Source organism: Hippocampus zosterae, chromosome 20 (assembly GCF_025434085.1).
Source record: "Hippocampus zosterae strain Florida chromosome 20, ASM2543408v3, whole genome shotgun sequence".
NCBI lineage: Eukaryota > Metazoa > Chordata > Actinopteri > Syngnathiformes > Syngnathidae > Hippocampus > Hippocampus zosterae.
This window is the reverse complement of record NC_067470.1, coordinates 2125016-2140511: the sequence shown is the minus strand read 5'-3', so window position 1 is coordinate 2140511 and position 15496 is coordinate 2125016. Positions and strand designations below refer to the sequence as shown.

At 44.4% G+C, this 15496-nt stretch overlaps 1 long non-coding RNA gene across 2 annotated transcripts in view; it reads left to right on the top strand.

The window, feature by feature from the left end:
• Positions 1-15496, top strand: part of LOC127593335 (uncharacterized) — a 165992-nt gene that overhangs the window by 36238 nt on the left and 114258 nt on the right. The window contains exon 1 of one of the 2 annotated variants that reach the window (XR_007960382.1): positions 6699-6710. The exons of the other annotated variant lie outside the window; for it this stretch is intronic. This is a non-coding gene — a long non-coding RNA (uncharacterized LOC127593335). Of the gene's footprint in view, positions 1-6698; positions 6711-15496 lie in introns of those variants that run through there. 2 annotated transcript variants of the gene reach the window in all.

Below are 15496 nucleotides of genomic sequence, written 5' to 3'. Positions count from 1 at the left end.
AGACCCCTTATATTGGAGTTATATTAGAAACCCCCGCTCATGAAAATATCCTCTGAGGAAGCGTCTTGGTGTTTCTTCATTCATAATCGGCATTTTAACTCCCCGAAAGTTACTTTTCATGCACTTTCGCAGAGACTCTGTTACATCTCCACAGTCTTTGTGAGCTCATTGCTCACCGCAACAGTTATTATAGCTCGCTTTAAGCTCTGAGATTTTAATATGATTCCTGCATCGGGTCACAAAATGGTGCCCAATGTCCATTACATTTTTAGAAAAGAGGAATGTTTGGATGACACGTCCTGTCTCCCGATATCTGCTCAATTGACATGGGGAGTGCACATGAATGAAAGCTGCATTCGTGCTACATTTGCGCAGATGACGGGAAGTAGTTATGGGAATATTTTGTTGCCTAACGCCGTCCTAACATTTGTAACATTTGGCTGGCTAATGCAGCAGTCATCCGGGCTAACGTTATGCTAGCCACAACAAAAGGTTAGTTGTCCAACTTGGACGTCGGAACGAAGAGAAGAACTAGCTTAGCGCTAGGTAAGATGATGCTAAAATGCTGCGTCAGTGGTGACGGTGTGTGCTACATATCTTTGAGTGAATGGGTCTTTATAAAGATATGAAGATAAAGTACCATTTTGATCAAATTGGTTATTTATCTGTGAGTTTTTGTTTAGGTTTTTTTTTTTTTGGCAAAAGCACATTGCGTAACCCATTCCACTTGATTCGGTTGTTTGGGGTGGCTAATGCCAGTATGAATATGAATATGTTGGTCTTTGCGAGTCTGACCTCTAGTACGTGTTGAGTTTGTGTATTTTTTTATTTGTTTGGCATTGTGAATATGTGCCGCAGCTCAAAGGATGGAAAACAACACCCCGCTAGATTGTGCCGCCGCGCCTATTCAAGTGGCCAGTGTGTGTATATTTCATCCGACGTTTTTGATGAGGATGTCAGTTGGGAATTGCTTTGTTGTTTTATTCTTCATTGACAGAGCTCATCAAGTTGGAATTGCGAATAAATGTACTCTTTTGGAGTAGTTTTAAATAAAACTCATTAAGTCCTGAGGGAACATAGACGCCTATGTGTTGCGTTCCCTTCCTTTTGTCCTGCTTTTGAGTGTCATTCAGCATGGAGTTTGGGCCAAATGAAACGTAAACAAATTTACCATCAGAGAGCAAAACACAAGGAGATGAATAATCCTCTCATTTGCCGAAGGGAAAAAAAGTTGTTTTTTTTCTGATTTGGTCATCAGCTGGCGCAGGCCGGAGCTTTGTATGAGCTCGGCGGCAGGAGGTCGCAGATCACCACGGGAAGAGCTTTTGTCTTTCAAGAGCACCTTTTTCGTCACGGCAAATTAAAAAGGTCAAGGGGGGGAAAACACATGTTTGAGAGCAAAGGTTCGTCTCCCGCCTGCGCTGCTCACTTGTTAAATGTTCCGCGCTGGCAGTCTGAAGCGCCGGTCTGCAGCAGGAAATACAAATGTGGACGCACACCATTGAAAAGCATGTATGTCCTTGCATGTCATATTTAAAAAAATAAAATAAAATAAAAAGTCTGTTTTTCCAGACGTGATACATCCGCTTGTTCGTTTTTCGGCGTTTATGCACGGAAAATAAAAAATACATATAAGCGAGTACAAGTATATGGCGGTGAACTCAACTCATGATACGACAAGCAGCAGTTTGGCAGACGATAAACAATTCAAAAGAAGCCCCCCCCCCCCGTGCAAGTTTACGGCCAGACGAAACACAAAACAAAAAGGTGTGTATTACACAACAGCACGTTTGCATTTAGCTAGTTTAATGCAAACACATCGAGAATTTAGCCCCAGCTAAAACGGCAAAATAAAACCCACATCTGGTGCCAATCTGCCCCCTAGTGGTTGTGAGAAACATTGGAAAGACATCTGCACTTTTAGATGAGTGTTTTTTTGTTCTTGTTATTTTTTTAAAGACATAAATCACCTTTCATTCCTTTCATCAGAAAGTCCACAATTTTCTGACCATTAAGTGCGCGGATTGTACAACCTCCCTCAGTGCAAAGCGCTAATTTTCTCTTTTTATCGTGGGCGACAAGCCCTCTTTGAGTGTGTGATAAACACAGCAGAAGAGATGATAATAATCGTGCGGGGCGAAAATTGCGAAATCACCAGAAACCTTGTGTGTCATTCTGAACAAATCCGGTCGAGACGCAGCCTCACCGGTAATTGTCATTTAACCTTCCTGTTTACCTTCTAAATTTGTTCTTTTTTTTTAAACTTTGTGTGACTTATTTTTGTTCTTCACTCCCTCAATTGACTATTTACGCTCCGTAAGGTTGCGTTTTGGGGGTCACACCAACAGATATTCCCCCGAAAAAGTTAATTTTCTTTAAAATTTCAGAAAGTAGTTGTACAAAGAAGATGGCAAGACGCTTCTGTGCTCGAGAAGCCGATTCTCAAGCAGGGGGGCCATCAACATGGTGCCCGCGGGCACGGCACGAGGACCACACGGGTGGCCTGCAGACCCCGGAGCAAATTGCTGTCAGACACGTTAGCTTGCGCGCCGCTAATAATCCCTTCCCCCTTTTTTTTTTGGTCTCAATTGTTTTCTCTCATTGTCTGTGAAAAATTCCGAAAAAAAGTTGCAACACGGGCGCGAGCGATATGGATCTGCGCTATCGCGCTCGCCACCGGGACGGATTAAGACTCATCACACTTGTGCTAATTAGCCAATTACGAGGCAGAAGCGCAAGAGGATTCTCGCCGTCGTTTAAAAAGTTAATCTAGCTTCTTTTATGATTATTATTTTTTTGCTCCCCCCCCCTCCCCGTATTCATTTGCCAGAGTAATGGCCACGTTTTAAATCCAATTCAAGCAGGAGCTTCCGTGTTTTAATTTCATAGTTTGCTGAAAGTCTCGCCGAACTGTGACGACGCGCAGACGGGGGAGTCGGGCCGCCGAGCGGAAATAAGAAGTCGACAACAAAAAGGACAGTAATAATCTTTTGATTGATAACCATCCGCTGATTAAAGTGCAACCATGCCCGCACAGCTGCAGTCATTCGTCTAAGTGCGGAATGGAAATCGCGCTCGGGGTACGGCGGGCTCACGGCTAATAATAATCATACCGCTCTGCAACGATAACAGTCATTAGGCGCCGAAGCGGCCTTCGCGGGAGGGGGGGCGGGATTTCCCGCTCGGTCGTCGAAAGCGGGATCAAGGACACGGCAAGGGTGCCGCCGTACCTGCTGACAAAGGAGGTGGAGGGGGGGGGGGGGGATGATGATCACTGTAAATGGCGACCACTAAATCTTTCACACCTGTCAAGTCAATTTTGTCAGGGTTGAAACCTGCCACCTTAGAAGTCAATCCCCACTCCCCCCCCGCCATTATCCCGTGCCTGGCCTTGGGCCATGCAAACCAAAGCTGGGATTCATATTTGAAATTTATACCCTGTGCACTGCAATCATCCAAACTTTAGTGACTACGCACGAGCGCGTCGTCAGAATCTTCCAAGTGGAGGTCCCGCAGCACCGGTCGAGCTTTCAAGAGGGTGCATAATGGGAAATTGACTTGAATTGTTCTAAAATTGGCTAGCAGCTCGTCCATGGGTTGGCCCAAAATCAGCTGGGACAGGCTCACGCTCACCCGTGACCCTGGTGAAAATCGAATAATTGCCGACGTTAGGGGTCATTGATGTTTGGACACAAAAATTGTACTTTGGTGGCCCCCGGAGATGAAATGCTGTCTTCACCTATTAATTGCAATCGCTGTGGGTGTTCGCTTTGTGTAAAATGTGACACATGATTGTTCTTCGCCAGCGGGGTGAGATGAGACAGATCTGCCCGCAAAAATTTGCCAATTTCACCAGGGCAAGAAATACTGTAAAAATCTGTCCAACTGTTTATAACTCGTGAAACAAAATGCACAACATGGCTCCTTTGAAACTGTTATGACTCCGATCGGCACGACCTTGCGTCGCCACGTTAACTTCCACCCCCTGAAACGGCAGCCAATTATACACCTGGGCAGCGCTGTGAGTGTCACATGGTTGGGTGGGGGGGGGGCGAGCAAATGAGACATCGGGGCCCCGTCAAGCATGCAGGACGGCGGGACAGGGACAATTTCACACGCCGGGTGCGATTGCAAAACGGTTGCGGAGCAAACAAACAAACAAGTGTCACGCGCCATTACATTTGCTGTTTTCAGCAATTTTTTTTTTCCTGACCATCGAGAACTAGAATGTCAATCAATGGAGCGCAGACCTCAGCCAAGGCGACATGAAGCAGCATGGGGTTTATGATCCAAGATAATGTAGCTTATAGAGCAGGCCACATAACTCATAAACTGCATTCTGTTCTTTGCTCCATGCAATTTCTCCTCTTCCTTTTTATTTTGCTGACCGTATTTTCCTCACCTGTAATGCTACCTAAAAGCATTAATTGTTCTCAAATGCCGACCGTGCGCCTTATAATCCGATGCGCCTTACATATGGATCAATAATTCTGATTTCTTGGACGTAGTATTTTAAATGTTCTGTAAAGTGCTTTGTTTCAGATGCAGTGGATGCGAAAGCGCAATATATATTGTGTTCCTTTTCGCGTAGCTCCACCTAGTGGCCGCATAACGCAACATCAGCCATTATTGCGCCTTATAATGCGGTGTGCCCTATATATGAAAACCGTTTAAAAATAGGCCGTCCATAGAATTCATAGGTGTGCCTTATACTCCGAAGTGCCTTATAGTAGGGAAAATATGCTATTTTAATTTGATCAAGGTGCTCCTAAGTGTTGGATTTGAGTTCCGTAAGCTCATAGGTGGCTGAAAAATAATGCCACCTGTCTACGGTTATCTTATGTCGCTTTTATCATAAATCCTCGTCCATGAAACGTATGAGGCTCAGAACAAACACATCAGTGACAAAAATGTTCCAGAAGTACGTTATCCACACATTCCGTGAAATGACCTCCTTATGGCTCCTAACAAGACGTCACATCATATTGATCAAAAGGATTTAGCCCGGCTGTCATTTCCAGAAAAAGAATATTGCGAAAAAAGCCACCAGTGCTTCCTGTCAAAAAAAAAGAGAAAAAGAATAATCTTAAGGACTCAAGATGTAAAATCTCAAGAATCATGTCGACTCGGCGACTTTAATTACTCTCTGCGTGAAATGAGCTGACTCCGGGGTTGGTACAAAGTGACAATCTGACGTGTGCGTGGTGAGTGCTGCAGTAGTGACTTCCCAACCGGTGGAGATCAGTCTCCTTTTCGCTGCGTGTGCTGCGACTGCATCATGGCGCAGACGATAAGCGATGTGGCGAGCGAGCGGCGCGGGGGGATTTATCCCCGCTGCAGTGCTGAGTGCCACCGTTGATGTTGACCACGATGATGATGATGATGATGGAGGATGAAGCCCGATGGCTCTTTTGACTGGACAACAGCACGCCATCGCTAGGGTTCACCTAAGTTTTTCACCGTCAGCGTGATTATCCGTCGCTCCGTATCGTAGCATTCTGTGAAGCTGGACAAAATAAAACAAAAAGAAAAAAAATAAGTCACATAAGAGAAGTGTAGACGTCATGACAAATGTTCATCCAAACCGGATAATTTCGTTGAACGGACATTCACTTGCTTAATGCTATCATGCTAACTGATTAGGCTTAGGCTAACTGAAATTAGCGTTAGCATGACAGTCATTTTAATTCTTTGAACAATTGCGACTTAAACACATACAAAGGGAGCATACAACAAAGGTATACAGTTTATTATTTTGGGATATTGAAGTCTTGAGTTTGGACTTTGCTGTATCATGTAAAAACTTTGGTCTCAGCATTCGGTGCGAGCCTCAGAATTGCAAAGTTGCCTGATTCCGACCAGGTGGTTCTCGGTTTTCGCTGGAGTTTTCGTCCTATGACACTGATGTAACCACATCCGAACATACTTTCGGTCAGCTAATGCTAATGCTAATGCTAATGCAGTCGTCACGTTTTTCATGAATGTCCGGCTCTCTATGAAAAAGTACATTTGTTTATGTAAACTAGCTGCAATACGTTTTTTTCACTTATCGTGTAATTATTATTTTTTTCTCTTTGTTTTTTTTTCTCTCCAATTTCGCCACTAAGTGACCAAATATCCTTTTTGAGGGGGGAGGGGGGCGGACTGAAAGGGTTCCGAATTGGAACATTCGCTCGCAGCTTTCATATTGGAAAAAAATTGCCTGACTCCTGATTGATGTGCTTCGCGTGAATTTCAGTCCTCTTCCCACTGTGCTGTACGTGGTTTTAATTTCCACGTTATCCACCATCTTGAAGAGCGGGTTCAGGCTTTATTTGACAAGCCGGCGCAGAGGATTTGGAAAAACGACTCTAATCCAATTTGAAAAGTTCAAGAGATTTCTTTGAGTTGCTGTTCTTCAAGCGAGATGAATCCCTGGAAGGGGGGGGGGGTAGGATATTAATTTTTGGTTTGATTTGTCAATTATATAACGTTATTCATCTCTTGTGATGGATAGACACCAAAGACAAGTGGAAAAATGTTGAGGAAAATGCAATTCAGTACATTCATGTGTTGCCTTTGTGTTTGCTCCTTGTGAGTGTTTTAAATTTTATTTGTCCCATTTCATATCTCATTCAGTACCAGTACAGTCTGAAAAGACGTTTAAAAACGTCTTTGGGAGTGAATGAGATATAGAGCTAAAAGTAACTTAGTGAGGGTTTTTTTTGTGTGTGTTTCTTGAAATTCCCGGATTCTCAAATTTGGCCTGATGGCTCACATAATAACTTGAGGCATTCGTATAAATCAAGATGTGTAGACTCGTAGTTTGTGAAAGATGCGATAATAACTTCATCCATTGCTCATTTATTAAAGATGAATCAGCCAGGAAGTAAACAAACACTGGCCTATTAGCCATTTAATTTCATGCTTGCCGTGTTGCTTTTTAGTTGCTCCGCCGAGCTCCAAAGTACAAAGTCAGAACGACACCACCTCGGGCCGCGCCTCGTTACCTCATCTAAATGCACGCCCGGTGTCGATTTGCCCCGGTGACCGCTAGAGAGCTCGTCGTGTGATGTTTGCGTCGAAAGCAAAAACAAAAAACGTACAGCTTCACGTATTTGCTTTCTAGCGTAATTAAACGTTTTGTCATGCTACACTCGGCGCGAGCGGTCCGTTGAAGACTCATTAAACTCCAAAGAATGTTGTGTCGTTGGGCTGAAAGCTTAAATGAAGATGCGATTTAATTTCCGTTCGCCGCCGCGGCTAATCCAATGAGCGCACATTTGCCCGTCTTTGCGGCGGCCTGTGGAGCGCCGCGCTTGGATCTCGCAAGCCCACCCCTGCCTAATGAAAGGTGTCGAGACATCTGTTTCCACCGGCGGCAATTAAGTTATGGCAGAAGATAAACACGACAACTTTTAATGAGATACCAAGCAAATTCGGCGGAAAAGCAGACACAAACGCCGGCGTCGCTTTGATCGCTACAAACGGAGGCAGAAATAACATTTTTTTTTTTGTAGAATGTGCTCGTGGGTGCCGCTAATTGTCCGCACTGTGGCAGGAAATAGAAAATTAGAAAATACGTACGCTTCCTCGCATCGCGTTTATGTGCTGACCACAATCATGGCCCGAAAATAGCTAAGCTAATGCAGCGGGACGACGTAGCCGCCGTGAAAACACTTTCGGACGTTCAGGAACAAGAACACAAGTACTGTTGAATCAATTCTCAAACTAGTTTCAAGTCAGTGTCAAAGCTAGAACTTTTTTTTTTGGGGGGGGGGGGTTGTTTACGGACATCCAAATAATTTCCTTCCACGCTAATATCGACTAAATACGACGAAGGACGCTGGCGTCTTGTCATAGCTTCTGCTTCTGGCATTGAAGCGCTGACCTTTGTTTATTTATTTATTTATTTTTTATTTTATTTTATTTTTTTTTCTCAACGGCTCTCCAAATGTTCTTGGGCCCAACGTGGCAGCCCTTGAGCGTTCCTCACACAAGTCGCCCGCCTGGTGACATTCAAGCCGCTCCCATGAGAGGCGGCGCGCTTGGCTTTCAGCTCGCCTTTTTTTTTTTTTTTTTTTCCTCAATTATAATTTTTTTTTTTTTTTTTTTAAACGTTGGCGCCATCTCGGGAAGCGCGCGGGGGCAGATGGGCATAATAATGAAGTGTGATTACGAGACATTAATCCGTCCGCCGAGCGACAGCCGCAGCTGCCGCAACTTTGCGCTCGCCCTGGCGGTATGGCCACCTTTCAAAGTTTCAAAGCCGACAGCCTCGCGGACGTCCGACGCCTTCGCTTTGTGACCTTCGGAATGTAAATACGTTGATTCTGCCAAGGTGGTGACGGCGAAAGCCTTCCGATGCCGCAGTGTTGGCATTTCATGTCTTTCATATAGAAAACAGGTGGCTCAATTCAGTGAAATGTGGCCAAACCCCACAAAACCAGATTTTAATCTCATCCAATCTAATCCAATCGATCAGTCATGCCAGCACAGAGAAACCGGCCTGCGGACCTCTAGGTGGCGCTATTAAACTCCACCATGTGCAAGCAATTCAAGTTAGCGTCGACATTTATTGGATTTCCCCACGTTGTGTTTGTTTGTTAATTTCGAGTCAGTCACTCTTTCACCTTGTTTCCCCTTTCTAAAGGTCTTATTTAGATTTTTTTTTTCTTTCTTTCGGGACTGGAAAGATTCCCCATGCGCAACTTTGAGTGGCGTTTTTTCCCGGGCCGGGCGGCGTGCTGTTCAAACGGCGTGCCAGCATGTGTTCGGCACAGCTTGATAACAGCAACTCCATTGACTTAACACAACCTCCGAACGCCTCGGAGGGCTTCCGAGAATGTTTGTGTGACCGCTCGGTGTTAAACCATCTGGAACTTGATTTTTTCTTTTTTCTTTTTTTTTTTTTTTTAAATACCGCTATTAAAATTGATCTTTTTTCTTTTTGTTAAGGCTGGAAAAAAAAGCAAACCTGCTGCTTCAGGTAGCGGGTGGTCCTTAGATGAGTGTTGTTGAGAGAATGATGATGAGGCCATGTCCGCAAACATTCAAGACACAGCGGCAAGGAAAAGTAGCAGGCGATGAGATTGTACTTTTCGAATACATGTAGTAGTCGCAAATAAATAGTGTAAAAAAAATAAAATAAAATAAGGAACGCGTGTATATCACTGCGAGTCTATGGCTGCGTCTGGTGTGCGCGCCACATGGGGGCAGTATAATACAGAGATACGGCGACACACGGAGATGGTCACAACTGAGGAGGATAAATAATCTATGCATGTTAAACAAGGAGAATTGTTGCGTTTCAGGCAAATTTATGGGATGTACTGTTTTTCTTAACCGTCATGACTGATTGTCATGTGATACATTTTGACTGTCGTAAATTATTATGTACATTATGTAAGCAGGAATGACTCAATGTAGCTTTAATTGTTTTAGAAAACAAAGGGGAATAAAATGTATGATTGTGATATTTACAGTATCACTTCACTTCTTTTCCAGAAATGTCTTTCTTCAAGTTTCTGGATTGGCTAAAATGGCTTCAAAGTTAGAATTATAGCACCTCCTGTTGTTCTGGCATGCACTTAACAGCCTGTATGGACGGGACGACATTTATTTGCAAAGGCCAATCCAAAGAAAATCTGCGGCGGGGGGGAACACTTGTGGGCTTGCACATCTTTTTTTAATAACGAGCCTTACATAACAATGCGATCACAGAAAGGGAAAAAAAAAATCATTTCATGGTTGAACTTAAGAACGCACATAATTGCAATTTCCCCATCTCTGATTAATTTATTGTTGCTAATTACCTCATTTTTCCTGACGAGACACTTCCTTTGCGGGCGTAAGGCGAAAGTGATTGGATATACTTGCTAATGGCGACGCCGAATTGCTCTCGTTGCGCAAAAGGACGTTTTTACATTGCGAGACTGCACGTGTGGGATTCGTTCTCGCGCACGCCGAGCACAATGTAAGAACCTCGACACGAGGCAGCAAGTCGCCCGGGATAATGAGTGGGATGTGCATTTTTAATCAATCCACTAATAGTTCAAGTGCAATCAATTTGCAACCTGCCCGCCAATAAAAAAAAAAAAAAAAAAAAAAAGCTAATTATTCTTCTGGCTGCCAAAGCGTCAAGCAAGCTGGAGGACGACTTATTCGGGATCACTGGGAAATCCCATCGGCGGCTACAAGACGTCAAACAACGGATGGCCAATCGGGCTCTGTTGCCGTGGCGACGTGTGTTGAGGCTTCTTGTTGATTAAATAGGATTAGGATGAGTATTTATGACCGAATTCAAGAAGCATGATGCCCTGTTAAAATGAACAATTTTGCTTCGAGTTGACTTTTTGAGCAAAGGTAAAATGTAAATAAAGAGCAAAGCGAATCAGAGGTGGCACGGGGAAAAGGAGAAATGAAAAAATCTATACTTTGGTTTGTCATCACTGAATACCGCTAGCTGAAAGTTACATTACCTTGACATGAATTTGTGAAGGAGAAATACGTCCGTGGTCGATTCTCAGGCTAAGACGTGTAAACTGCCACAGCTGAATTGATGCAATTGGACTCTTCTTGATTGGGAAAGTCATTTCACCTTGAGCACAAAAAAAGATTTTTTCTCTCCGAATGGAAGTTGTGGAGCCTTGTTCCTACTCGAAATCTCGTTTATTACCAGATACTGCAGCAACGAGTTGATGTTGCTGCCCACGCCCCCTCCGGCGCTGCCGACCATTTTTCTTTTTAATAAATGGGACATTTTTGTTTCTTGGAGGACCTGAATTCAGTTGTCCAAGTAACGACCCGTAATGCAAGACTCATTAGCACGCGGTGTAAACACACCAAATGGAATCAGGCGGAATCACACCAAATGATGTGAGTGATGAACACGAGTGTATCAAGGTGCACTCGTCAAAGTTAAGCAGCGGCCCGTCGGATAAGAATCTGGGCTCATTAAGGCGACTTGAAGAAGGTCATGTAAAAGTGAGGCTGATGAATAATGAATGACAAATCACATTGGCCGCCGAGTGCGGAATCTGCTTGTGGATTCGCACCAGCAATTAAAAAAAAAAAGAAAAAAGAAAAAAAAAGAGCGACCGTCCTGCCGCTCAGGCGCCTGTCCCATCAGCAATGTTTCATTTAATTAGGCCGCATCCCTTTCAACGCCACGGCCGGTCGGCTTTGACTTATTCGAAAAATCAGGTCAGCATTTGCATTGCGAGGAAGAAAAAAAAAAAAAAAAAACAATGTCCGAGGCGTGCTGTAATTATGCGGGCGCGCACCGCAGCTTTGTTTTTAATGAGTCGCCCTTCTCCACAACGGGCCTCGCAAATGACACGCTCACCTCGCGGCGTTTGCGCTCTTCAACAGCGACACCCTGTTGGCAAATGGGCCAGCAAAGCACGCTGGGAATGATACTGGGAATGGACTCAAAAATACCCCCTCCGGAGAGGGCACACAGGACCTAGGTCCTCCTAACCAGATCTGTGACAAAAACATTTCAATATGGTATCTGATGATGATAAAATATCCACTCTTCCAACCCAACAACAAAATGTTTGAAGTAAACAACTAAATTACGCCATACTGTGAATTTTATTTTTATTTTTTCCTAGCGCAAAGGGCTCGGCTGCATAATTATCATTCAAGGATGGCACAAAACTACGAAACAAAACACTCACTCAATTGGTACATTTTTTTTTCTCTCACAAAAATCTTTGCTTGCTCTCGTTGCAGTTTTTGAGGACCCTGTTTAAACACAACGAAGGCATGTTCGCCACCTAGTGATGAATAGTGATATTACAACTTCAACGACCATTTGGATTCATTTTTCTTTGACTCCAAATCTTTGAGGAAAACGGATCGTGAATGTTTATCGCCGTTGTTTGAAGATTTTCGGGGATTTGTACAAACGAAACGGATCTGTTCTCGGACGTTGGTTTATAGACCCGACTTTCACTGGAAAGTCTAATCTATCTAAACTAAAAACTATATAATAAACTAAAAGTATCGACATTGATGGCGGTTGATGAGTAATGAGTTAAATTTTCCTTCCATAATTTTTTTTTTTTTGGAACCAATTTTCCAACTATTTCATCCAAAGGCCCCCGCCGGGAGCGAGGATTAATTGCCGGCCCCCGGGTTGTCCTCGGATTATGTGACATCACACTCTCTCCGAGACACAATTTGCGCGCCTGAAAACTTTTGAGCGGCTGTAATCTTAATTGCAATCTGGCTCTTTAATTAGCGGCGCTCACATAGCGACTCATTCAGGTGTGATCAATAGCTTTCCTTATCTGCGCGCCCGAAATGAAAAGGAAATGAAATCAGTGTTTGGCTATCTTTAATTGGAACCTCACGTCAAAATTAATAACAGTTGAGTCGATTAGCATGCGTGGCTAATATTACCGTTATTCCAGGTTAATTGTCGTCATTACGGGCATTTGCTGGATTTAATGGAGCGGAGTGTATGTTCCTGGCATTCTAAAACCGAGGAGTGCTTATGACGATGTACAAGTGCATAAAAAGTCTACTCCCCCCCCCCCCCCGCCTTGTTCAAATGGCAGGTTTTTTGTGCTGACACCAAGAAATCCTGTCACAAAAAAGTTTTGACCGGATTTCTTGGCCCCTCTAACCCGTACCTCTGAGTAACCCTCGCTTCAGCTGTTCTAGTAGGCTTTTCCTGACGGCACAAGCCACAGTTTTCTTGCGCTTCGATGGAAACCCGCCAGCCCGAGATGGTCGCCCACGGGCCGAGAAAAGTACTATTTATGTACAGTAGCAATTATAGCCGCATCGTTCGGAAAAGAAGGCGTACGCGGGGAATGAGTCAAATTGCGGCAACGTCAATTAGCGCTTGGCCGGGGGTTTTGGTTTCCCGCCCGGTAATGTGCAGCCGTGTTTGCAAGAGAGCCGCTAATGAGGTTGACGAAGACGTTCGCCACGGGCCACTGGTGTTATGTTGTAGCGTCACGTTGGCTGCACCCGCCCAAATGTTGGAGGCGAAATATGTGGCGCTAAAAGTAGATTTCTGATTTCAGGTGGGAGGGGGAGGGGGAGGGGCGGGGGAAACTTTTGTGCTTGTTGACTCTTTAGTTTTTTTGGGACAGATTGACAGCTGCAGGAAGACACATGGCTCTTAGTCACTTCACTTTACCTACTTGTGGTCTCGAAACTGATTTAGCATGTGTGTGGGTGTGTGAGAGTGTGTGTATAACTCCTCCAAATGTCCCGGCCGAGGCTTTCGGCGCGGTCGTATCGTGAAAGCGCATTACACGCGACCTCAGGAGGGAAGGTGAGATTATCCCGATGCTATTGTCTTACATTTGGAGCACAGCCGAGAGTTTAATCAAATCGTGAAGCAATCAATGCGGCGGGCCCGCACGAGCACCCCTTCCCCCCCCCCCCCCCCACTCTTTGCCCTTGGAAGCCAAGGAGCCTTCCGAGAGCGCTCGCAAAGGGAGGGGGGAGGGGCGGGGGGGTGCACTGCCAGCACCGGCAGTCACTTCAGACACATCATCACCCGCAATGAGATTAATGGCCCATCCCCTACCCGCCGGGATATCTCATGTCACCGTCCTTATCGCGCTGCCGCTCAATCACACTCGGAGAAGCTCATTCCGGAAACACCTCGCGGTCCTGTTTTTAATTTTTTTTTTTTTTTTTTTTTTTCTCCTGACGCCTCCGCAAAGCAACTTTCACACTCGCGCCTCCTCCTCAAAGCTTTCAAGAAGCAATCCGGTTAAATGTGTGAAAAGGGAGACTGGCCGAGCGTCTGTCTGCTTGTTTCGCCAAAGTATCAGGACTCACCCCCCCACCCCCACCCACCCTCCCCTCCCTGCGGACGTGCAGGACACTGCTCCAAATATGCTCATCTATTATTTACCTCTTTTGCTGTTCTCTGAACTGGCAGGAAGGGACAAATGTTGTTGTCGTTTTGGAAGTTTTTTTTTTCTCTTTTTGTCTCAGGAAATTGAGACATTCATTGCGGGAATTCTGTTTCAATACTTCTTCGTATGTCTCAGTTTTGTTTTGTTTTTCCACAGGAAAGTTACTCGCCAGAGTAAAAAGGCATCCATGTTTGCATACCGTCTTCAGTCTTTCGCTTTCCCGCCTCCTCTGTTGCGTAATTGCTCACCCCTCCCCTTTCTGCTCACTTTCATATAGGGTGATTTTCTTATTTTTTTTAGCTGATCTATTTGGTCCAACATGAATTTCACAGGCACGTTTGCTTAAAATAAATAAAATTTAAAAAAAAAAAAAAACGAGGTCTTTGGCGTAAATCCCCACCCCCGCACATTCTGCAGCTGTATGCGGGCCCCTGTGTAAGAAACCATAAAATGAGTTTTCACACGTTTTCCCTGCCAAATTCACAGATTAAAATCCAGGCTTCGTGTTAAAAAAACAAACAAACAAAAAAAACACCCAGCCCGACTCTTTTTGACAGAGTTGGCTGAAGCGCCATATTGATTCTTAAAAAGGACAGGAAAAAAAGCAGGTTTTAGTGCATCAAATGCATTACAGCTGAAAAACACAAAATCCTTTTCACTCAAAATGGAGCCTTTTTTTGTTGTTGTTGTTGTCATTTTTCCATTCAGCTTTGGCACTTTCGCTGTCGTGCATGGCCTTTGGCACCCCCGCGAGCGCAATGGCACTCGTTAATGCGCGTCATGAAAGGAGCTAAAGCAAGCGACCGTGATGCCTTCTGCCTGGCGGATAAAAAAGCGCCGCCGCTTTCTCTTTAGCATCGCAATCAAGTCTACATTCTCCCTTTTATGATGATTATTTTATTTTTTTTTCCATCCGCTGTTTAACATTCACACCCGTGCACTTGCTCGTCAGCTAGCCGAGTCGAAACGACGTACGCAATAGAAATTTATCTCAGAAGAGTACAACTCTCCAACTGCTCAATTTTTTTTTTTCTGTATAACTTTCTCTTCACCTAAAACATATTTTTCATAGGTCTGCGCGGGTCCGAGAGTACGGCAATAAAAGCAGGTTATAGATGTTAGGGGTAGGGGATGGAGACAATCGGAACCTCTCCTCAGCTCCGATGATTCAATCTTGCTTAAGCGGTGAAATAATAATATATGAGGAATAATGGCTCATTACTGCTCTTTGGATCGTGAAAGAAGCTCTTGCCACCACACTGGTTGCTCTCGTGGGTGCCGTACGCAAGGTCTCCCATTTGATTGGACTTCAAGGACGTGGAAGTAACTGGACTTTGCTGCCACACACTGAAAATGGCACAATGCCCCCCCCCTCTCCCGCCCCGAACCCTTACATAAAATGTCTCTTCATATGATTTTTCTTTTTTTTTTTTTATTTTGAGCGTTTAAGTTTTTTCATCACTCACCCACAACTCTTTCAAATGCTTTTATTTTGTAGTAATTGTATCCTCTTGACTTCCTGTTATGTCCAGAACCCGCTCGTGTACGTTTCATGTGACCAAGAGTCCATGCTTTTTAGTTTCTTCCTCTTCCTGGGTTCATTTTTGCTTCCAGATTTTGCTGTG